Genomic DNA, 24,531 nt, shown 5'->3' on the forward strand with positions numbered 1-24,531 from the left:
TTGGTTGCTGTGAAAATGTAATTACTTGAAGATGTCTCAGTTGTGCTTCTCGTTTTTGTTGGAGACACCGAATTAAGCTATTGGGCGGAGTGTGATTAGTTGATCCTGGAAAACAAAATGCCTCAGGGTATCTGTTCATTATTTAGAATATTTATCCTTACATCATCTGGATGATTCCAGCTGGAATATGTAGTAGGTAGAATTTTACAGTGGGAGCCTTTTGCTAAACCTGAAACAGGCAGGCAAATCCCAACCTGCATCTTAGTGGACAGAAATGCGTGTGTAAAAACTGCATCAGTTTTGATGGACCACCAATTGTTCAGGGCCCAAAACATTGGCCGATAGAGTTACACCAAGGCTGTTTCTGTGTAATGCATGGGTATAATACACCTCTCTGTGTTTCCTTGTAAAATCCAGCCTGAAATCAGGCTAGTTCTGTCTAGCAAAACCACTGAAGTTCTTAGCTGAGATGATGCAGACTTGTTCTTGGTGTAGATTTGTGTTGTCAGTTAACTACCCGCATGCTTGGCATGAGAATGCCCTGGCAAATTAGAAATACACCTGCAAATATATTTTAAAGATGCTGAAACATCTCACTGCATAACGTTGACACATATTCAGTCAATGCAGCATGTTTCAAAGCCAACAAAATGTAATTGCAGGTCCTTTCTTCTTTTTGAGGTGTTCCTGCCAAGGAACCCAGCTGGGCGGGTTTTGGAAGACAGTACTTCGACACCTCCGGGTCCTATCTAGAGTGTGCCAGTCAAGCAGACACCTTGCTTGTCAGTTCTTCTCCCCCCACCCCTCAACAGCAGTTGCTATATTCACAGCTACCCACTTATCAGCTATGGTTTGTTACAAGACAGGTAAGCTAGCAGATTTGGCTCAAAGTAAAATGCCTTTGGATAGTGAAGAGATTAGCGGATACTTGAAAATTAACTGTTTTACTAGCACAAGAGGAAGAAAATGCCCTTTTTTTGCTTTAGAATGTCATGTCATTCTTTCTGTTTGCTTTTTGAATAGTGTGTCATATACGAATGGCATCTGCCAAATACCAAGCAGGCATTTGAGTTATTTGTGTCGTCATTCTCTATGGAATAAATGGAAGGGGCTTGAGTGAGAGCATACAAGGCAGTCTTCATACAGCAGGCTGTCACTTTGCAAAGCAGCTGTGAATTTAATGGGAGTATAAATGAAAAGCGGCTGATAATTAGGCTGCTGGGTGTTTTAGCATTATTATTGTTAATTTCTAAAAATCAATTAGGTAATCAAGACAGTGCTATTGAGAAGCATATACTTTTGTTTTTTAATATCCTAAGCAGGGTTCCAGCTGTGTGACATGGTAAGTTACAGCTCCTAGGAGGAACTGGATATCAGAAGGGACTCAAGGGACCCACCGAGCTGAAAGGAAGGGGACTGTGATGGGCAAGATGGTATAGTGAAGCATGATGTTTATTTGTAATAAAGGGACTGAGAAGCTTAGTTAAGACTCTTTTTTTTTTTTCTTTTTTTTTTTTTTTTTTAATAACTGCACATAGTGTTAGAGGAGCTTCTCTACCAGCTGGCAGGTACAAATGTCTAGATGCAGATTTCTGCCATCTACGGATCACAGAGTCATTTAAGCTATCTTAGATTTAGGAATCTAATAAGTCCTTAATAGTCCTTAATAAGAAGTCTCATGCTAGCTGAATAGAAGATGAGAGTTTCAGAAATGAGTGGGGCTTCAGACAAGTACATAGGGGAACCAGCAAAAGAACTTAGTGCTTAGAAGAGCTTCTTGCACAGGCAGGAGCTGGGGCTTTCGAAACTTCCGTCTCTGATCTACTTCACTGATGGTTGTATTATTATTTTAGAACACTTATCAAAGCATACAAGCATATGAAAGGGAACACATAAGGAATACAGCTATTCCTCCATTCCTGCAGTTACAGGCATACTAGATACAGCATTTGTCAGTGATTTGGACTTAAGAGTTGTAAGACACCATGACAGAAGGCATGATGAAGTCTGTGCTTTCAATGTGTGAGTAATTATTCAACTATCAAAACTCCTCTGTGCAATCTAGAGGAGATGAGACCTCTTGGCATAAATCAAACTGTAAGACATATCTATATCTGAGTTTAAAACCTTACATCAAAAACAGACCCCGAACTTGACATGACTGACAACAAATTAGCAGTTCTTTACACTCTGCTTGTTTTATATTGGTATGTGAATTTCCTGAAATTCAGTTTTGAATTCGATTCACATTTGATTTACATGTTTTTATTGAATCACATGCCTTGCACATCTACATGTTAGTAATCAAAGTAAGCACTCATGAAAACATAGGCTCCTTCAGCTTCAAAACCACCCCTTTGTAGCCAAGGACTTCAATGTTCTCCTGCAAACACCATGCTGAACATGCTCCCCCTGAATCCAATCATGAATCTGATCCTGCAATACTTACGTGATTTATTGGTCTTTTATTACTGATGTGATTTATACATGTTTTATAGTGGGCATGAGAGCAGCAATGAAACTTGATTTCTGTGGTGATCCAGTCTTATTTGTGCTTGGAGGCAGGCTGTTGCATGGTGCTAGTTTCTTTCAACCTTCCCCATTTATCCAGGCAGCCTCTGCTGTCTTTCCCCGACTGCTCTCTGGACTGCAGAACAGCATTCCAGATCATGCTCTGCTTCCCATAACCTCTCTCCAAATCCCTTAGCCTTTTCTACAGTGTTCACAATTAAACGCTAACAATGAATTGCATGGGAAAATAGTTCTGCATTACAGCTGAATGTTGTGCCAGGTCAGCAAGTTTGTGCGCGGCTGCCTGGATATCCTTCCTGTGCCAACACAACAGTCATTCTCTCTTTTTCTGGACTGTGAAATACAGAGGTGGCTAAATGCACTTACTGCTGTGGGATTTTGATTAGGGGAGGGAGATAACAGTTTGCTGCCGCAAAATTGAAATTGTTTAAGGGGAGCAAGAGCCTTAATGGTAAGAAGGAATTGCCTGCCTCTTGCAGTGTGTTTGGGAAGAGCAATGCCTCGTTACCTTTGATGCTTGTTTTGCTGTTCGGGGTGCAGCAATAGCATCTTGAAGTGCCAGATCAGGGACACTGCTTCTACAGCATTGCCTGAGAGGAAAGAGAGTGTGTAAAAATGGAGATTAATTCTTTGAGATTTGCTCTGCTTCAGCTGTGGATATAGCTGATGCATACAGGCGTCTCTCTAATGATAGATCTGACTTGGCATGTGAATGTGGCACTGAGTGACAGCTCTATACCAAGCACTGTCCAGATGGCAAGCTCCTGTAAAGCTTTGCTTTTGTTCCTCTCAAACCTAGTTATTAGGATCTTTTGTATCCTCACATAATCAGGTGTGAGAGCAAGTGCTGACTGACAGCAAGGTGAGGGGCAGAAGAAGTGGGGAGGCTCTGGAAGTGGAGGAAAAAGAGGCTGATTCTTACTGTCTTTCTCAGGTATCTGCCAGTAGTTGCTGTCAAAAGCAGGATCCTGGTGTAGTTGATCTTGGTCTGTTGTGGCTGAAGCAGAGATGGTGGCATAAAGAGACGCGTCACATCATGAGTGGGAGAAAGGGAGAGAGTGGTGCAGTGGCAGAGTGCTATGGATGGGCAAAATGTAGACCCTGGTGAGAAGTGGGAAGAAAGAGAAGCTGGGAGAGGCATTAATGGAGTAATACAGAGGTTAGGAGAAGAATGAAGGGACAATGAGGCCAAAAAAGTGACAAATCTATCTAAAGCTTATTCTGTCAGCAGCCTGTTATGGCCGGGTAGTAGCAGCACATCCATTTGGAGCTGAATGTTGCCTCAGTCACTGTTTTCATAATCCTCTTTCTACTCTAATACTGCCAATTATGCAAATGTGCCAGGTGCATGCTGGGTGCAGGATGCTATGCAGAATCTCCTATGAGCATGCAAGGCTAATAGGGAGCTTTTGTCCAAAGCACAGCTCTTTCGTGTGACTCAGAGTACTGGCTGCTATTGTAAAACCCAGTAGAGTCTGGGACCTGCCAGACTCTTTTGTTTCTCCAATACTTACCTAATAGCTAAAGTAATCTACTAGGTTCTTTGCACTCCAGGAACGGTGTGGAAATATGCCCAGGACCTTATTTTCCTTTAATCATCTTCCAGATCTCATGCTGGCCAGCTTGATGTGGTGGGGAAGAGTGCTGGTGCTAGTTCAAGGATGGTGATCCAGGAGGATAACACCTTAGCTCTGCCACAGATTCTCTTTGGCAAGCCATGACAACTTGTTCAACTAGTTGTAGAGTGGGATCATCCTTTGCTGCAGTGGTTTCCTTTCCATCGATGGTTAATTATTATCCCTAAGAGCATAACAAAACCATAACACCTCAGATGTTACTTGCTGGTAGCATGACAGATGCTGCTACTGTTGTGGTAATCAGCGTGACATGTAGGGGTGGTGCTAGCTCACTAAAATTAGAACTGAAGGCTCAGCCTAAAGTAAAAACATTGCTATTATGTGACTTGCTTGGTTTTGGCTTTTAGCTAACAATTGTCCCATCAGAGTAAGGATAATGCACAGCAGATGAACAGCAGTGATTTTAGTGAACTCTCCACGCAGGTGACTCATGTGTTGTTCTATTTGCTTTTTTTCTCAGTTTAATTTATTGTAAAAGACCAGCTGCTATCCCAAAACATATGCCAGGGAAAGAAACATGAAAGTGCCATAGTACAAAGATCTTCCTTTTGGATTGTTTCAAAATGTTTGCTCACAGACAGGTATTTCTGCGGCTTTGGTTTAAGGAGTTGACTTTTCCTCTACCTCCGAACTGATTCAGTCTCACCTATGATGAGAGGCATTCAGCTCCTCCATTTTTCTGTTTCTCTGTTCTCAGTGAGTAACTCCAGTGTTTCTTTGGTTAATTAAAGTTTACTGCAGGAGGAGCAGGAGTGGGTTGAGAGCATTGATGAAGAGATGACTAACAAAGTAATCGGCATGTGATTAAAGTGTGGGCTGCCAGGCACAGATTAGCCCTCCCTGGACTCTGCTTTTATCTTAGCTCCATGTTTTGAAATAGTTCTGTGTAATAATATATAGAATTTCTATCCCATCTAGCTTATCACATTAGAGCAAACCAGGCAAAATGACTCAATTTCAAAAGGCTCTGATTCAGCTCGGGCTGCAGCCACTCATTGCAAATGTGAAGTTAGGTGACTGACTCCTCTTTTGTTTCTTTCAGATTCTCACCCTGTGGGAAGTATAAGGGGGAAGAAGTTGGTTAGAGTGGAAAATTAAGGTGGTATTATAAAGCCTTGTGAGATGCATTGGTGACGATCATGTCGCAAAACTCTGTGTGAACTGGCAGCCGCTGAAGGGTAGGGAGGATGTGGAGGTTTGAGTGGTGGATAAATGACAAAGAGAAAAATAGAACTTTTCCCAGAGGCAGAGCCACCACATACACTTGCGTATAAAGTTGTTTGTTTGCTCCCTGAGGTGGTTTTTATAGTTTTTTTACCAAAAAAAAAAAGTTGGGGGGTGTCAGTTTTTTTCTTTTTAAATGAGAAATCTTGTTGGGCTACTGACACCTACCTGATGCAAGAGGACAGAAAGACCTGCTTTAAACACGCTATATTAACACTTCCTCTTGCTACTCATATCCTTTTCCCACTCCGTAATTCTAATATCCCATGAGTCTAATACTGAGGCATTAGTTTAGCTGCTGTGCAGTTAAGAAAACAGTGGTTTGAGGGAAGCACCGACATGCAGAGAGAATAGCGACAAGTCCTGTCGGCCCCTCCACCCCCCACCCACCCCCACCCAAATTCCTGTATCCGCTGTTATGGCCACAGTGAGGACAGTGTTTGGAAACTAGAAGAGTGAGCATACAAGCTGAAGGTAACTGAGGACATGGCAGGGAAGGGAAAGAGAAATCCTATGAAGAGGTGATGTCCATGGCACGCTAGTGACACAGAGGCTTCTTCAGTGGTGACTGCTGTAAAGTGCAGTGCTGAGGTACTCATCCCATCAGACAGCACAAACAGCAGCATCTCAGTTGCCTGAGCAGCTGCTGCTGGCAGCACTCATCATGAAATATAGAATGGTGATCAAGGAAGGGAACTTAAATCACTGAATAAGTAATTAATGGATTATTTGTGGAATCTTAGAATAAGGAAATAGAAAGAAGGGGAAAAAAAAAAAAAAAAAAAAAAAGGGAAACCTCAGGTTCCTGGAGAGTTCAGTAAAGTTTTAGTATGTCGTTTTCCTCTGAGCATAGCTCACAGTAGCCCAATACTGCCTGTTCTCAGGAGCTTCTGTCAGAAGGTGCAAAGTTGCCACTTCCAGGTGCGGGGGACATTGGGGAACTATCAGGAGACTGTCAGTGCACTGCCATCGTACTCGGTGGTAGTAAAATAACTTGATTAACTCTTATCAAGGAATGGATAGTACTTCTGAATAACTCATTTGTAATCACTGCTTAAGACAGCTGTGACAATCTGCATTTCTTTGTTGAATGAATGTATATCAAACTAGTCTTAATGAATCAGTAATTTTTTCTTCTTCTTGCAGGGTAGAATTGGTTTACCTCCTTGATTTTAAAATGTTCTTTTAAAAGAGTTCATTTGTCATCTACTTAAAGCTGTCAATTGAATGTTTGTTTTAGAACTTACAAGTTAAAATAGTGCGTTAATCAAGTTTCTTGGCACAGCACTTAATGATGCTCTCTTTAAAGCCAAAACAAAAAAAACTCACGGATGCACTCTTTATAATGTAAAGTGAAGAAGAGATTAGATGCTTCGTGCCATAATGAAGCATGAGTAAGCTTGCATGTTAGCTATACAATATCTACAATTTGCTAAGTTAGTTGTTGTCTCTCTACAGAGAAACAAAGTCAGTCGCAAAAACACAAAGTCTGCAGAAGTTGTTCTTGAGATAGAAATGATCCTTCAGGTGCACCAGGCAGCTAACAACAATTTTGAGTGTCATGTTCAGTTCAGTGTGAAGTCCCTGCAACTGGTGCAACTGCAACCCCAGCCTCCCCCTTCTCCTGTTTCAATTCTTGTTTATTTAAATATGGGACTCAAGGGAAATGACTAGAAAAACTAGGTGTTAAACACTGCTCTTAGACTCATAGAATACTTTGGGTTGGAAGGGACCTTTAAAGGTCATCTAGTCCAGCCCCCATTATCTTCTTTATCTTGATAGAAATTAGAGCCTGAATGTGAATAACACTAGGGTGGGAGGGTGTTTGACTGGCTCCATCCCCCCTTGTTCTTGACCAGGTGTGTGGGGAGGAAGCAGCCCTAGGTTTTAGAGATTTAGAGGGGCAACTGCCTGTTGTGGGCTGTTGCTTGTAAGCGTGAAAAAGTCTCTCTAAATGCCTGTGAAATCAGTTAGATTGTCTGAATTGGTTTGTTGGTGTTTGGTTTTTTATTTCCCCTAAGCTAATTTCAAGACCCATTAGGGGCACTCTCATTTTGAACTGGAAGCCAGATGAGTGTTTTTTAAAAAAAAAGAGATGGTGAGGGAGGAGGCAGCTTTAACTATTTTGAAAATTAGCTTTAAGAAAAGACAAAATCAAACAACTTCTTTGCTAAAACAGATCATTTGGCTGCGGTTTTGCTTTTTACAGGAAAGTTGCTGAAGTCATGTTCACCAGCTTTTATGCCAGGTTCCCCATGATGCTAGCACAGCAAAAAAATACCTTTTTTTTTTTTTTTTTTTTTTCATCTGGATCAGTTATCCGGTCTGGTTGCCTGTGTGGGTGTCCAAACAGCCGTGCCAACTCTGGTGGCAATGATGTGGGATGTGGACTAAGGAAATTCTTAGGGAGCCACACTCACAGTAACTTTTGAACGAGTAACTCACTACTGTAACAGTCCTGGGTCTGGCCATTCTGATGAGTGACTAATTGGCCTCCTTGGAACGAGGGAGAGAAGCAGTTCCTGGCATGTGGTTATCAACTGGCAGCTCAAGATAGGCAGGCAACATGAGTTCCTTCTTTGTCTAGGTTTTTGTATGGCATCAGAGCACCAAACCACCAAGTAAAACTTGTGTGGCAGGCACTGACCTGCAAACAAAACTGTCCTCCTTTGTATCTGGCATGCCAGAGGATTCCTGTGGTCTCTGGAAGTTGCAAGATGACTGGGGGCTTAGCAGGTAGCTAGATTCCATTTTATTTGTTAGTCTCCCAACTTGATGATCTGTTGTAATATTTTGTATTTCTTCAGCCCTGGCTCTAAAATGAATGCTGCTTTGCTTAATGGCAATGAACATGAAACCATCTATTTGTCTATGCAGCTGTCTTCAAAGGTGTCGATTTTGGTTGTCATTCTGAATGCTGGTGTATATGGAGCTTGGAAACCTGTTGGTCTCTGTGTGTTACATTACACTGTAGTAAAATCTCGTTGAGGGAGAAGTGGAGATATCACCAATGATATCACCAAGGGAGACAATGAAATTGTTCATAAGAACAAATTAAAAGAGCTGAAAGTTGTTTTCAAGCTTCCCCTTTACTTGCCCTGAGTGAGGCGAGGGCGGAGGAAGGGCCTGCTTTTTGCAGATGGTAGAATGATTCACCAGTTAATGGGATCTTAATGCCTGGCAAGAAAAGATGTCATTAGCTGTGCTGAATCTCTGTGTGATATGCGTATTTGGTCCAGTGTATAGCACACTTCTGTGTGCTCCTTCAGCCTGCTACTCGCTCACTGACTTCCTCCCTTACTCCTCTGCTTGCACACGTCAAATGTTGCTTTTGATAAGCTCTGATTTATGGGCAAGTGACTTTTTAATGGAAAAGTGCTCTCATCTGCTAGGATGATGAAGAGCTACTCTTTGCTTATTAAGAGTGGCTTAAGAGACAAACTGCTGGTTAATCAGTGGTGAGATACACAATTGAGTTACATTTTTTCATTTAAATCCCCTTCCTTTGAAATACACAATAACAGGAGACATCATTACGGCAACTACTGTGGTCAGAATGTCTTGAAGTGAGTTACAAAATAGCATTTTTGTTAGTACCTCCAATGTTTGTTAGCCTTTCACAGCTAACTAACTTTCAGGCTTCAACAGTTCAGGAATAATAGCACAATGGGGATTATTTCTTAATCTTTCACACTAAAACTGATGTGCAGTGGTTAGGTATCATAATAGTTTAGCAGTGGCTTTTCCCATGACCACAGTTTATGGGATAGGCTTCTACTTTACTTCTGGGAAGTTGGACAAAGGGGTAAAAAAGGTTTTAAACTTTAAATGAACCAGGCTGTCACAGAAGGTAACATTTATTTTCAGGTTGCAGGTTGGTTATTGTCCAAGAAGATAATTTAGTTTCTATGTTACAACACTTAGACTACATCATTTTAAAGCTATTGATATTCCTAAGAGGAGCAGTATGTTTAAGAGAAAGAAAAAAAGAAAGGAAGACTGTTTCTGTTTTTAATAGGGAAAGGCTTAAGTTCTTCAGCTGGAGAACTCAGTACATCTGCGTCAGTCAGCTGAGTGACTCAGTGTTGTGATGCTAATGTAGGTCTGACTCTGGATTGGAAGCCTACATTTATATAAGAGAGAAAAACTCAGCATAGTTTAGGTTGAGAGAAGTGAGTAATTTTTGTTTTCTTGTTGCACAGCCAAATTTAAGAGCTTTTCTCCTTCTCCATAATATTTCCCTCTTCTTCTGCTCTTGCATATTTGTTCTGACATGCTACCTCAGAAATAGCTGTTTCTCTCTTTTTCATAGTAGAGTTGTATTTTTTCTGAAAATCTGAGGATTTATCTGCACAATATTCCATGATAGTTTAATGTTTTAATATTTAATAATTTAATATTTTAGAGAAATGGTACCTCCTTCAGTTTAACTTCTTTTACTTGGAAGGCAAATCTTTGAATAAGGTAAATCACAGCAGTCCTGCCTTTATTCAGGATTAAGTTTGAACACCAAATTGTTCTAAGATTACTATTGTCTTTAAGTCTCATCTATCTTAATCTAAATAAAATTTCAGTGGTAGGTAGGTCCTTTCTTTCTTCTGCATTGTTTTAAATGATAAGAGCAAGGATGTGTCTAATTACCTTCATTGTGAAATTACACAGAGCTAAGAATTGTTTTCTTTGGCCAGCTACCTTACCTGCTTGGTTTGTACATTCTGTCAGGGAAAACCAGTGTGATTCATAATGGGAGAGAAAATAAAGTGTTAGAATGATAACAGGTGTTGAACAATACCCATTTGTAAGGTGCCACTGTTGTATCTCAAAGGGTTTTATAGCTGCTGTTTGACTTCCAGCTGTCTACTACTAGTGATAATGTATTTGAAGACCGTATTATGTATCCCATAGGGGAAATTTGCTGACAAGGTTTCCCTGTAGTGAACACTGAGATTTGGATGTGCCACTGTAATTTATTTGCTCTTACGCAGTTGGTGTACAGCAGGCAACATTGTGCTGGCAAGGGACATGGGTTTTCTGCAAGAGAGATATTCTGTACTAAAAAACCAAACCCTGTTACATTGCAGGCTCTCACGCTGTAGCGTACTGCCAGTAGCAGCCCCTGAAAATGTCTCTACCCGGATGCCACAGATATCCACAGTTGCCAGCTGTCTAGCACAGATAAAGCTAGAAAGACATTTCACTCATATTGTCCTTCAGCTATCTGGGGTAAATACTTCTTTAATTCTGTTCTGGAGAATGTGTACTCAAAAGGGGAAGGAAGGGAAACTTTTAGGTTAAACAAAAATAGGTCTAGTAAATTATCTTCCAGGAAAGCACCTTTATGCCATCTAGGGTAGGAGGCTGACAATGATAACATGGCATAACTGATAACATGGCATAATTGACGTACTGTGCTTAATAGGCGAGTGCCTTATTTGGGAATAACGTTTAAATATTTCCCTCTTGCTAGATTGTACTAATAAGATTACAAAAAGAACTTACCGGCAAATAAGTTACTTTGTACAACACTGCTTTTTAGTATTTTATAACAAAAAAGCTTTTTACAAACATCATCAAATTCTTGTGAGGCTGTAGAGATGCAACATCACTTTACACACAGTCTAATGGACCCAAGCAGAGAGTAACGGGTTTGAGGTAGCTGGAAGTGGAAAGGGGGCTGTAGGTCTTGGCTGTCTTTTGGAACAAGCTGCCTGTACCAGCAGTATGCCTGGAATGGTCTCAGCTTGCCAGCACAGGCTTTCTCTTGACTCACTCTATTCTCTGACAACAAGTGAAAGGGACCAGAAATACAAATGCTGGCTTAGCAAAAGGGAGAGAAGTTAGTACGTGCCCAGACGAGCTGTCAGCCCAGGATATCAGCTTAGAGGCCCTGGCCAGAGATGTCAGAAATGTCAGCCTGAAGTCAGACATCAGTTCTTTTCCTGTAACGGTTTTGGCTGAGATAACTGGTCACCAGTCTGGTACCTTTTGAGACCAGCTGTGAAGAGCTAAGAACAAGCTGTGGCCAGATCTTTCTGCAACACGGCATCATCCGATTACTTTGTTCCTGGCATTCTCAGTTACCTTTCTAAATTGTGTGATCTGAGGGGAGGTGGAGGAAAAAAATGTGGGTTTGCTGCAGTGCAGTGTGATATACATGTTGATATATGCAACACAAAAAAAGAAAGAAAATCAACTCGCCCAACATTGGAATGTGAGCAATTCTCTCCTATTACCCAGGAGCAGTCACCTCAGGAGCTGGTTATGTGTAATGCACCAGTCATAAAGCAGTGGGTGTATGTTAAAAATCAAGGAATGGAGTGGAAGGGGGGCTGGGAGGCAATCTTGGAAATGAGTAGTTCTCTCCCACTCAGCAAGATAGTTCCATTATCTGAATTAGTATAAAAATATGCACCCACCCCAAGGAATGCACTAAGTCACTCCCTCCATGCCAGATATCTTTGATTGAGAGTAATTGCTTGCTTTTGACGGATCCCAGAGTGGATCTCTATGGAGTGCTTGAGTAGGAGGTGAAAAATCAGTAGCTAATGTGATGGCTTCTGTTTTTATTTATTCTGAAACTGTTTTTCAAGCCCAAACAGCAGCCTACCAGGGAAGGTGTCTCTGCTTGGGATTCATTATAGTTATTATCAGTAGCAACATGCCTCTAGCTAATTGCACGTGGTTTGTGAGTGACAGCTTTTGATTGGACAGTATTGCTTCCCCCTCCTGGGGAAGGGGATACTTTTCAGGTCACAGATTAAGTCATTGCTAGATGATAATTTCATGGTATGGTATATTATGGCAGCATATGCATGAACTAAAGACTGCCACTGCTTAACTCTCTCAAGCTACTTTTTCACACATCTGCTAGAAATAGGAGACAGGGCTCAGATCTTGCATCTGAATATCTGCCAGTTTATAGCAGCATGAAGATCTAAATCTGCCACTGCAAGCTCATTTCTAATAGGGGCTGGGTATAGAGTTCAGTGACTTGATATAATGATGTCCAAGTTGTCCAATTGGATGCAGGGACGGTGATGGCAGATGTATGGTTGGGAGCTTCACAATGAGGCATTTCAAAGAGTGACTTGTCTGGACAATCTAAGGGCCTTGGGTACAATTTCAAGAAACATAGGAGCTCCTACAAAAAGTGGCTGCTGTCAATAATAATTAAAACATTCCTCTTTGTCATTCAGTCAGGGGGACAACGTTTCTGACAAGTATTGCTGCAGACCCTATACCACCTTTGATACTGAGTATGGAGCATCATTCAAAGACCCATCTGCACATTCATTAGTAGCTTTTGGTCCCCTCTTCTTAGCCGAGGCCAGTGCATTGGAAATGACTTGAGGAATGTGCGATTCCCGTAGTGTTTTGTGTTTGCTATTTGAACTGAGCTGCTTAAGGAATGTACACAGCATTTTGCTAACAGATTTTAACTACCATCTGCAACCCTTAAGGAACACCATGTCCCTCTCCTTGCCCTAGCATTTTCTGTGGCTCTCATTTTGCACTACTGCTAACGTGGAACAATGATGCGGATAGCCTGCCATCAGTATTACTCTCTCTATTAACTCTGAAATTCTTTTTTCGCTGTGCAGAATGCTGGAGCTCTCCCAACTCATTGCAACACTTGACATGAAAGGTTTTTTTATGTATCTGGTTGGAAATGCATCAGCTCTTGTTCTGATCTGAAATTCTTGTTTCCCTTTGCTTAGAGGAAACCTAACACCGCTTAAATGACTAAGCAAATGACAAATCTCTAAAGAAGTAAGAAAATACTGCTTGTTAGAAACAACTCTAAAATTTCTACCTAAAATTATAGCCCCTTGTGTGTAAGGCTCACAGCAGTTGTCAGTGGTGTAATGATCAAAACAGCAGTGGCTGAGTTGTTCCTGCATTCCTCAAATGAAACGGAGAGCGAGATTTGAGCAATGATGAGAAATATTAGCAAGATACACTCCACAAAACAGAGATTCCCCTGAACTGCTGTGGGGAAATGTCTCAACTTTGGCATTTAGGAAGGGTTGGGTTTCTCTAATAGAGGGGAGGCGATGCCCTGAGGTCAGCTGGGTCTCTTCAGCAGCTCAATCACTCCTAAACTTCCTCTTCTGGGTATCTCATTTGTTAGAGACAGACCAGCTGTTCTCAAAAGTCAAAGGAGAGTCAAGTCTTTCTTCCTGGAGGGTATATGAGTTAAGGGGAGGCAAGAGAGGAAGGAAGGCAGGTTAAACAACTGTTCTTTTTATTGCTTTTCTTTACTTCTGTTTTCAATAGGGCTATAAATGTCACTTCCCTCCCAATGTATCTGGAGGTTGAAGCACTCCTGCTACTGGAAATGTTCATATGGCTCTAGCAGCCACATAAGTTTTCTTTGTGCTCTTCTCCATCTCCATTCTTGAAGGAAGCATCAAAGGGCAGGATAGGTAGGTGTGCGTATCCTTTCCCTTTTAGAAAGCTTGCTTTTGAAAGCCTCCTGGTTTTGTTTTTTGTTTGTTTTGGTTCATATAAATATCATCTAAAATAATTTAGTGGCCTTCATCAAGCCTGTAATAGGCAGAGGCCTGCCTCACACAGGGTTATTATTTTCCTTCCCCCTCTCCAGCTATATCTCCTTAGCTGGTAGTCTTAGGACAGAAAATGAATGAATGAATGGGTGCATTCTTTCCTGCCTTTCCTAGAAGATTCCTCAGGTTGATGTATATTGTGTAGGAGAAAAATTGGCTTTGTGTTTGCCCTCGGTCTGCTTTGCAAGTAAACCAGGGAATTCAGCTCATAGAGATGTCAGTTTGGTTCCTTTTGCTTGCACAGAATTCTCTTGTCTTTCTTTACAGAAATATTTATGAAGCTTTAATTAAATTTTTGTTGTGTAGTGTAAAGTACTCTGGGGAGCAGAGCTCTGAATGCAAGTGTTTAAACAACTGAGGCAAATGGTACTACACATGCTTAGAAAAGCATTTGCAAAATGCTTTATGAAACTCTGAACTTTGCTTTCCACGCACACCTACATCTGACGCATCATGCGGCGACTTCCTAATGAACTCTGCGGTGGACTGGAGCAGAGCTGCCTGTTTAGAGGTGTGCTACAGAAATAGAGGCAGAGAAAGGAGAGTTTGCTGGCTCGTTTTAAGGACTTATCTACCTCAATTTATTTGTTGTAGGAGAATCTCTGATTACCTTTCAACTTCAGCATGATAAATAGCAGAGCTTGCCACCAGCTCACATACTCTTGTAAACACAATATAAATAGGTGAGAGATAGGAAACTGAAATGCCTGTAGGCAATACGGGTAAAAATACAGCTGAAGCAGTATATGCTTCACAGCCTTTTGCTTCACATGTTTGTAATGGACATTGTTGGCTATAGACAGCGATGCTTTGTCTGCCAGGCTGGTATCTTCATTTGATTCTCTTTTCAGTTGAGTAATGTATTTTTAAAAATTATAATTCTTTATGAGGGCCAAATAAAAACTTTAGTAATCATTGTGGCAGAATAGTACAACCCACGTTGTATTCCATTGTGCACATTGACCCTATCTTTGCACCAGCATACCTGAGTATGAGGCGTGTCTGAGATCTGGCATAAATTTTATGGCTTAAACTCAAATGCAGTGGGAGTTGAACCTCCAAACACACAGATGTTTTGCACATAGACTTTGTCATATGTTAATGCTCTGGTATCTGAGCATGCTTGCACATGCTGATGAATGAAATTCCTCTACAGCTCCTCTTTTATCAGGAGAATGATTTATAATTTTTAGGCACCCACAGTCACAGAGGAAGCCGGGAACAGAATCTGACTCTCAGTTGACTTAATCACAGAACCGTCCTTCCTTTCACATGGTGAGTGTGTTCAGATAAGTGCAGGGAGGTTGACCTGGCTGTTTCTCCTGAAGATCAGTATTTCATTTCTGACCAGAAGGTCAGAGATGGGGAAAAGAAATTCAAAATTATAACTGAAATCTACCAATCTGAAAATTACAAAGTCAGTTTTGCAAGGCTGCCTTATTCTCTTGCTGACCTGAATTTCCCCCGGGTCAATTAACCTGCCTTATAAATGGGACAATTCCAGGCTTTTGATAGAAATTTTCTGTTTACGTCTGATCTGCATATAAACTGTTGTTGCCTGAGGAGTGAAAGACTTGAAGTCCTATTTTTTTCTGATACAGGTGTCAGAATTTACTATCTTTCCTTCAGGACTGTTTTCTGCCTATGAGATGCTGCTTTTCTGTCCTGTCAGGCTACTTTTACACTGAAACTTTCTGCAGTTCATTATAGCCACATGTCTACAAATATACTATTTTATACATACATTTAGTATCTTAAGTTAATTGATAGTTACATGTATGTGTTCAAGGTCAACTGTGTGTTTTCCAGTTGTTTCCACTTGATCAACAACTTTGTAGGAATAACTGGGCTACTTTGATGGGGTTAGAGTAGTTGAGTAATACTTGCTATATCCTATTAATCTATGTAATTTCATCAATGTTTAATATTCTTCCTCATGATGAAAAGAAAGAATTTTGCTAGCAGCAATAATCTGTTAATAAGACTTAGACTATGGTGTATTTTTAAGACCTTGAAGCTGTTTTAGACAGTTTCTTCCCTTTCATAGTTGCTCACTAAAGACAGCAGAGAGGGTCGTACGTTCTCATATCTGTGCCGAGAGGAAGGTGACATGGATAGTTAATGTACATACAAAATTGTCTTGGCCACTTTGAAGCTGATTTCTTTTGACTTCAGCAGGTGAGCGTTTTGCAGAGAGATGGGTTTCAGAGAGGATAACCATATGAATTGAACCAAACTAGCATTTCTAGTGTTCCTCCAAATCTAAGGTTGCCATTGCAGGTAACAATTACTTAGTAGACCTAAACATATCTTGTACTCATGTTATCTCTGGCCAGAAAATCGGAGAGAATTGAATTGAGGATCAAGAGATGCAACTAAGCATTTAGTGAAATTCAAGGAGAATTTGGGTTCAGAATGACTTTTAATATTTCAAGATTTAATTACTCAGCTGTGACTTCTGATTTTAAAAAACTGTTCTTTGAAAATAATACTTGTTTTAATTTCTTTTAAAACTTAGAATAAATTGGTGAATATTCTGAAAGCATGGGAGAAAATAGAAAGGAACAGAGTTCAGCTGAACCAGTCAGAAGGTGGTATAGCACCATGCCTTGGCTCGGCAGACGTGAGTTGTCTCAGCTGTCTTTGGGCAAATTATCTAATCCCTCAGTGGTTCAGTCTGCTCTGTGATGGGGAAAATATGACTGCTTCCTACCTGAACAGTGCTTGTGGTAATGAATGCCTTTAAAGATTATGAGATGGCAGAGCTGGGTTGGTGTTGCACAAATGCTCTTACAATTAGAAATGAGGGCACAGTGACAGTGTTGAGTTTTCGGCAGCAGGTTTTTTTTCCTCTTTCTTTCTCGCTGCTCCAACTCCAGCATAAGCAAATTTTTAGAAGTGCCAGTAGAGTATCAGGAAATGAGCAGCAAGTAGGCAGCTAGTGGAATGTCAAGTAAGTGATATCATCAAGGGCAGTGTTGCTTCCCCCCACCCCCCACCCCCACTAATGTGTAGCTTCAGTTTTTAATTGTGACCTTTGGTGTAAATTAAAAATGAGTCTATGCCTTTTCCCTTTCCCTTTTTTCCCATGTATACAGGAAAAGCCTTTAAAATACTGAATCCAATGGAGCTTTTTCCTCTAGTGGATATCTACAGGGAGATTAGAGTCCTGGTTCTGCGTAGGTCACTGCTCCCTAAGTTTCTCTGCCAGTGCCCAGTGTAATGAGCAAGCTGTTTCCCCAGGGAGCCTCTGATTCCTACCGTACTGGAATAACTGCCTTTGCTGTCTGCACTTCTTTCCACATCTTCACCAACACCGTGTTTTCTGCAAGTTGTGGTGACAGGAGAACAGTGAAAAAGGTTCTCGTGTTTCTGGCTCTGTGGCAGAGGGCTGGGCACCCTATGTCACCAGGCTCTCATAAATCCAGACCAGAGACTGTAACCAGTAGTAGAAAATCTCATGAGGTGAATCAAGCAGCAATTTGAACTTGTATGGCTCCTGCTGCTACCTGGAAGATGGATATACTCTGAAGCCTGTAGAACAGCTAAGAAATAGATGGAGATGCCAAGGGAGGGGAGTACAGGAGTTGCTGCTTAGAGAGGTGCCCAAGAGGTTTTGGAGCAGGATCATGGCTAGCAGGGTTCTCCCTTGCACAGCTCAACCCAAACCAGCTACACCGGTGTAGTACCACACAGTACTGTGCTGCGGTCATGTACTCGTAATTTCTCATCGGGAGTTCCAGGAAGGGAACAGAGGCTCTCTTTTCAGTATAGCTTTTCTTATATATATATGGCAAAGATTACTACAGTATTCCTTCTTCATCTAACGTTTTGCTAGCTTTCTGATCATGTCACCAGCATCTTTCTTGTGTTTTAACTGCATGTCAAAAATAGCCACGTTAGGAGTGAAATTGTCACGAAAGCCTCACTGAAATTACTGTAATTTGTTACTGTAAACAGATGATCTGTATGTCTTCAATTACATTTCAGGCAAGCAGTCTCTGCAAATGCAAATATGTGGTTTGGTGTGGTATGGGCTTGTAAGGAGGAGGAAGAGATGCGTAGGAGGGCTTTTTACTACTGTTTGATTTCGTGCTGCTGATGGTAATTAGCAGAGGAAAGTATAGTTTATTAAAGTACAGGTTGTAGCAAAAAGTATCAACTAGGGACAGTGGCTGGCTGAAGAGAGGTTTACGAAATGCAAAATCTTTCACTGCGTAGCGTAGTTCTTGGATTCAAATCTAGCCTAGGGTGTTTGCTGGATACTGTTGGATATTGGATTTCATGTTACAGTAGGAATGAGAGACCCCATCCAGGATAAGGACACAAGGTGGTAAGCACAAGAAGAGTGTAGTCAACAGTATTCACGTTCTAAAACATTTGCAATCTTAATACATTATCTAAACAAACAAACCAACCCCCAAACAACAACAGGTTCAGATACCTAAATTCTGGTTTGTCCTCATGAAGCTGGCCTCCCTTAGACTCTCCCTGTATTCTTGCAGCTCCTCCATGCAGCTCAGAGGATGCTTCTTGGGATTCTCATATTCCCCATGGACAACCATGCATGTAATTAGCTGATGTCCTTACAGCATGATGGGTCTGCAAAGTAAGCTGCCCTTCTCTCTCAACAGTGGTTCTCAGGGCTGGAGACTTGTACCTACCCTCTGACTTTTCCTGCTCTTCCTCAGCAGCTCCGTTCAGTCATTAGCTGGGCTGATCTGAAAGGCCACGGTTGTTCTCCTTGCCTTAGATCGGGTCCTCAGGCTCCAACACCAAGCACCCTGATCAGGTCAGCAGGTTAGCTGCATGGCATTTAATTACCTGACAGTCTTGCTTTTGGCAGCTGTGATCAGTGGTCTGGAGTGGCAAAAGCCCTGAGCTTTTCAAAGTACATAAGGCACAATTTCAGCAGGAGCATAAAACATTACAAGAGAAAAGTTTTACAAGTAGAAAAACTGGAAAGTGGTTTCGCCTCCCATGTCTCTGGGAGCTCTGGTTCTCTGTTCCCTGTATGTTTCACTCCCTTCAACCTCTATGCTTTCCTTCATTCCAAGTTTTTGTTCCAGATTACTTTCTGCTAGTGATCTTCTCACAGCGTAGAAGGTGGGAGCTGTTGCCCTTCATTTCTTATTATACCAGTAAATGTAAGGACTATCTTTAGACTGTTCCCCCTTTTACCCCACTTGCTCAGCAAATCCCTAAAACAGGGGAGCAGTCCAATAATAATGGGACAAACAGATGGAGGAACAGCATCTGTGATATCTACAGTAGTATAGTATTTCTTTCCTCTTCCTCTTGTCTGGAATCTACCGTGTCTGGTAGGTGCTGTTAAAGACAGGATGCAAAAGTCAATGAATTTCAAGTCTAATTAACAATACAGGAATTTCACTGTGCGTTTCTTTTGTTGTTTTGGGGTTTTGCTCCTTTGTTTTTATGGGTTTGTTTCACCCATCATACATCAAAAGAAAAGGACATACAATTCAAGGCAGGTTCGGTAATGAAAATACGTCAATATCAAATCCAAACAATATTGTAAATCTCAAACTGAGGCTTCTCCATATGGCATGTTGATATTGCCAGCCAAAAACACAACATGCAACTTCCAGAGCTGGGTTCGGTGAACTTTAAAATCTGTATAAAAATAACTGGCGACAGCTTTCCTCTATGTGAAATCCTTTCTACTCTCTCCCAGAAAGACCTGTTCCCCTGCTGGTTTTCAGCACCTCCTCCTCCCCGTCTGCTTGTTCCTCCCTCTGTTCTGCTTTTTCCCACGTTTGTATGAATATCCTCCATCCTCAGTTCTTGTTCTTGTGACAGAGAGAGGATGCATCAGAGCTCTCTGCCCATCTTGCTTTCCAGCGACGTTACATCACCTGCTGCTGAACAAAGCTGATTCCCTGCAGATTTCCCTTTCCCAAACATGGTCCGTCTTGGATCAATTCAGTTGTCTGGGTGTATGAATTGGTATTGCTGACCAGTCTCCAAAGGCTGCTGGTTCGCTTGCCCTCAAATTTCCAAAACGGCAAGCAGCTCCCCAGACCTGGAGCAGAACACAAATGTGTGGCCGAAACCTCAATTCATCTCAAGCTGCGGAGAGAGCGGGCTGTGTGCCGGTGCTCACTGTGGGCTGTGTGAGACAGAAGGTCAGAAACTCCCCCCCCATCGCAGGCCTGCTCTCACGGGGGTCTACAGGCTATGTGAGAGCAGACTGGATGTTGCTGGTCTTCCTCTCTGCTGTTGTCCCTAGCTTTGGGAGGCTGCCACTACTATAGCTCACAGGAAGAGCCAAACGTGGTGTTGGTGTGCAATAATTTACCTTCCCAGTGTTGTAGGCCAGTGACAAGTGGGGGTGATGCCTTCAGGCTTGCTTTGTAGGTCACCACAGTTTTACTTGATTTTTATCAGGAGTTTTTCCAATATTATATCTGTGGGTATGAGATTCAGGATATCTTCACAGATATGATATCCAGAACTGTGAAAGACCTCTCTGCCAGAAGTGTTGGTGCGAGCAGCATACCTCCTTGCTGTGTTACGATCAGAGCATGAAGCACTTGTTGCACTGAAGTGGGAAATCGGGGAGCAGAGTGCTGAGCTAGCAACAGTGCTAAGAGCTGCACAGGTCACGGCTGATGGCAGTGAGATAAGGCTTTAAGGTGATTGATTGCAGGACAACAGTAGGTGACAAGGAATGTTGTTTTCCTGTTGTTAATTCCTGGGCAGGCTATCTGTCCTCAGATTGCTGTTCTCAATGATTTGATTAGTCTGTGTGCCTAAATAATGCCTTTTTATCACATCCTACTCTCTTGCTACTCGTTTCAGGTCTGTTAAGTACCACCTGTTACCCACTCATCTATCTCATGTAAAGAAACTCCTTGTGTTAGTGCATTGCTGTTCCTTAAGGCAGAACCTATTGGGTTAGTCTGGTTTCTAGTAACAGCCACACAAGCATGAGTATTCATGGGATTTCTGCCAAAACCCATGAAACTGCCGAGGACAATGACTGGCACGGGTAGGTTCAGTCAGATATCTCAGTGTACCTCTTTGTTGTGTTCTTTGATTAAGTCAACCATCTCTAAAGCCTCCAGCTCCGAGGGATGAAAGCCACCCTCAGGGACCCTGTCACAGGAGGGCTCAAGGGCCAGAAGTGGTGTCTGTCATATGTTGGTGCCCGGTCTATGTGCAGCATCTGTGCCAATGTGGCTATACCCATGTACACGTGGGCATATCTGCATGGTATGAGCCTTCTGGCGATAGGTGCAGTTAAATCGGAATAGAGGTCCTTACGTCAGTAAGATTTATTCCTGACGTATAAGCACCTTCTTAAAGCTTCTGTTTTATAGACATTTCATAGAGAAATGGCTTAACTTTAACCACTGAAGTTACACATGTACAAAATGTGCGTAGAACAGCGCTGAGTGGGAATGTAGCGAATTAACACATGGTGATTAAGGACATCCAGCTAAAGAAAGGCTGACATTTTGGGGGAACAGAGGTCTCCTCTGGTTTTGGTGTGGGTTCTGATGAAAAATGTGTCATTGTGGAATAACCCCTCTGACATGAGATCAGTAGGAAAGCCCTTTATTTTCTATCACTTCTCTCTTTCAAACCATATCTGTCCATCAGTGTGGAAGGGAAAACACATCATAATGCTCTAAGACCTGAATTGGAAATGACAGGACAGATAATAGTGGATGTCACAGAGATGAGTCAACACTGAAAGAAGTGGATGAACAATATGAACACCAGAAGATGTTCTGAACAGCTAGCGCCAAAAAAAATGTATTTTTACGCTGTGGAAAGAGAAGGAAGTATCAGGGGTGGGAAAGTAGGTTGAAATGAAACCTCAAAAAAGACATGTGAAGTCCAGGGCAAGTCAGGAAGTTAAAGGCACATGAGAGAACTTTAATCAAACTAAAAAGCAAGAAGTAGAAAGATATTGTTAAGTTAGCTTGAGTTAGAAAATCACTTCATAAAGAGAGAAAAATGGGAAGGTTTGCTTGTTGCAAAATCTGATATTTTCTGTGTCCCAACAGACATTGTAGGCCCCATTTCTATGAAAGCAAAAAAGTATCAGTATCAAACTTGTGTTAATTTTTTCTAATTTTATGGACATTTCATAAGAGTATTTCTGTGGAAAAATTAATTCATTTTAAATAGATGTCTAAGGTTTTTTTACTAAGATACCAATGTAATGGTGCCACAGTACCTGTGGAAACCTGATTGTGATTTTACCCCTTATTCTCATTAATAATGCTATAGAATAGCTTTGTTTGGGTTAATCATAGCTAGGTTTTGGTGCAGGAGTTTGTGAATGCTTCTGTAGTTTTGAAGTACGTCTTGGTGGTAATGCTAAGCAAGTTGTTTGAATTATTTTTCTTTCTCTTCTTTCTTTCTTTCTTTCCTTTGTTTCTTTCTTTCAGGAACAGGAAGACAGTATCATTATGACACTAAGGTTGAAGGAATTAGCAGTTCCTCGGCAAAAGGCCTACTAAAAAAACTGGAGTAACTTAAAACAGAAATACATGATAACCAGTGTTCTTTGGTTGCATCACAGGGTATAAAGCACCCAAGGATGCCAAGGAGCCAAGAAAGAAATGGAGAGTCATGGCACTGGATAATCTGAGTCTGTGTCAGGGGAAATGGTTGAAAGATGTGGCTAGCATCATCATTTTCCTTCTGATGCCCCGAAATATGGATGATTTTATGGGTACAAATTAAGAGAACTTTTTTGGCCATCATACTTTAACAGCAATATTAAAAATAGGGGTCAGGGGAAGAAATGAAATTAAATGAAGGGAAGGGCTCAGCTCTGACCTTGTTCTGGGGAGAGAGCAGATTCAAGTTTAGCATAAAGGGAAGAAAATGAAGGTTGTAACTAATACGTGTTGTCTAGTTCATTGAGTCATCTGTGGGGATTCTCCACTGAACAGTCGCAGTGCCTACACTGTTAGTGTGGGAAAGGCCCTGGTTAGGACCAAGGTCCTCTCTTCCCCTCTCTCAGCTTACTGGCACGGCTGGAAACTTTCCAAAATAAAGGCCAGCTTTCAAGTTACTGGACTGAGGGATTTGCAGGGTTTGCTTTTAAGGCCCTTTGTGGTTTGAATACTACATTTCTCCCCAGCTGTGCTCTTCTCGAGAAAAAAGAGAAGGGAGAGAAAGCAGTTAGTGGTATGAATTTCTCTGCAATGTATTTGGTTTAATATTTCTCAAGCTCTTCAATCATGTTACCTTGCTTCATGCTATGTTAGTCTCTGTCAGGTTAGTCAGTGGGATGACAAAAAAGAGATTGTGAAAGGATGCTGAGCAGAGCTGACATGATGGAAATCGGAATCTGTTGCTGCATACCCACTACTCGCTAGTGTTATGGCAGAGACTGAAAATACATCCCATCTACAGAGTTTGTGGCTGTTTTTTAGAGTTAAGCCTTAAATTATCTTCTTGGGACACAAAGGGTGCTGGAGAGGCATAGGTTCAGGGATGGGTGGACGCCAAGACCAGCAACCCAAGGGAGCACATACAAGCCCCCGGCCTCAGCTCTATGGAGGCTATTCTTGCCCAGAAAATTTGGATAGCAGAGGTAGGCTAAGGACAGCTAATAGAAGATCACAGGCTGAATTAATTGAATCCACTTGTCACCTTCATGATTTTAAGAAATTAGTGTTTTCAATTCATATCATCATTAAGAAGGCTTCCCCTGAATAACTGCTGTCCATCCAGAAAGCCTTATATTTTATCTAAGGTGTCTGCGTTATAGCTGCACAATTTAAAGCAATCTTGTGTATACTGGCTATTCAGAGAATGAGGCTATCTCTGCAAGCAGATAGGGAAACCTAAAGAAGACAAAGTACCCAATGAATTTCTCTACTTACAGTCTACAGTGTTGTTTTTTTATTGCCCCATTTTGTCAGGAGTAACAAGTCTTTATTCATGTGTTCTATTTTTTTCATAGGATACTCTGGGTCTTTTTCTTGTTCCCATGGTCATCTACAGAAAGTACCCTCTTTGTTGGCACTTGCTGTGATCCCCTCATAAAAGAGTAAGTGCTAAGTCAATGGTGAAATGAGCCATGAAAACTGAAACTCTGCTTTTAGTCTGGAAGCAGTGTCTCTAGGTCAGATACATAAGCACAGCAGCAGAAGTTATCACTTTAACCTTTTTCTGATAAATGCACCTGGGAAGTGTTTCTCAGTGGTGTGGTTTGTTAAGGGTTTAGGCATGTAATTATTGTTATGTTGGGTGGCTGTTGGAGATGCAAATCCTTTATGAATCACTAAGAAAATGGAGTTTGGTCTGTCACATGCATCTTCCACTCTATCATCTAGGAATGTCTACAGGGAACATATTTTCTGTGCAATACATTGTACCCTGAGCAGTGTGCTGGGCTCCTCTGGTGCCAAGCTGGAAATTTAAAATGTTTCTCTTCTGCCCCAAGCAAAAAAGATTTAACAAAATACTTAAAAGCTGATCATGGCAAGATAGGAGAGGTTTTATGACAACCGATGTTGACAAAAGGCAATACAAATTCATTTAGGAGGATTAAAAACCTGGGTGGAAATCAACATTGAGGT

The 24,531-nt window shown here is 41.5% G+C and overlaps 1 long non-coding RNA gene across 2 annotated transcripts; it reads right to left on the reverse strand.

Annotated features, from left to right (window-relative positions):
• Positions 1 to 1,492: 1,492 nt before the first annotated feature.
• On the reverse strand, positions 1,493 to 23,914 carry LOC126042701 (uncharacterized). 2 transcript variants are annotated; one of them, XR_007507269.1, is made up of 3 exons: positions 18,405 to 23,914; positions 4,047 to 4,332; positions 1,493 to 3,122 (listed from the first exon to the last, which is right to left on the reverse strand). It is a non-coding gene; the product is annotated as an uncharacterized LOC126042701 (long non-coding RNA). The 2 variants fall into 2 exon arrangements; XR_007507268.1 differs by having other exon boundaries at positions 1,493 to 4,332.
• Positions 23,915 to 24,531: the final 617 nt, after the last annotated feature.

This window comes from Accipiter gentilis, chromosome 9 (genome assembly GCF_929443795.1).
Source record: "Accipiter gentilis chromosome 9, bAccGen1.1, whole genome shotgun sequence".
Taxonomy (NCBI): Eukaryota; Metazoa; Chordata; class Aves; order Accipitriformes; family Accipitridae; genus Astur; species Astur gentilis.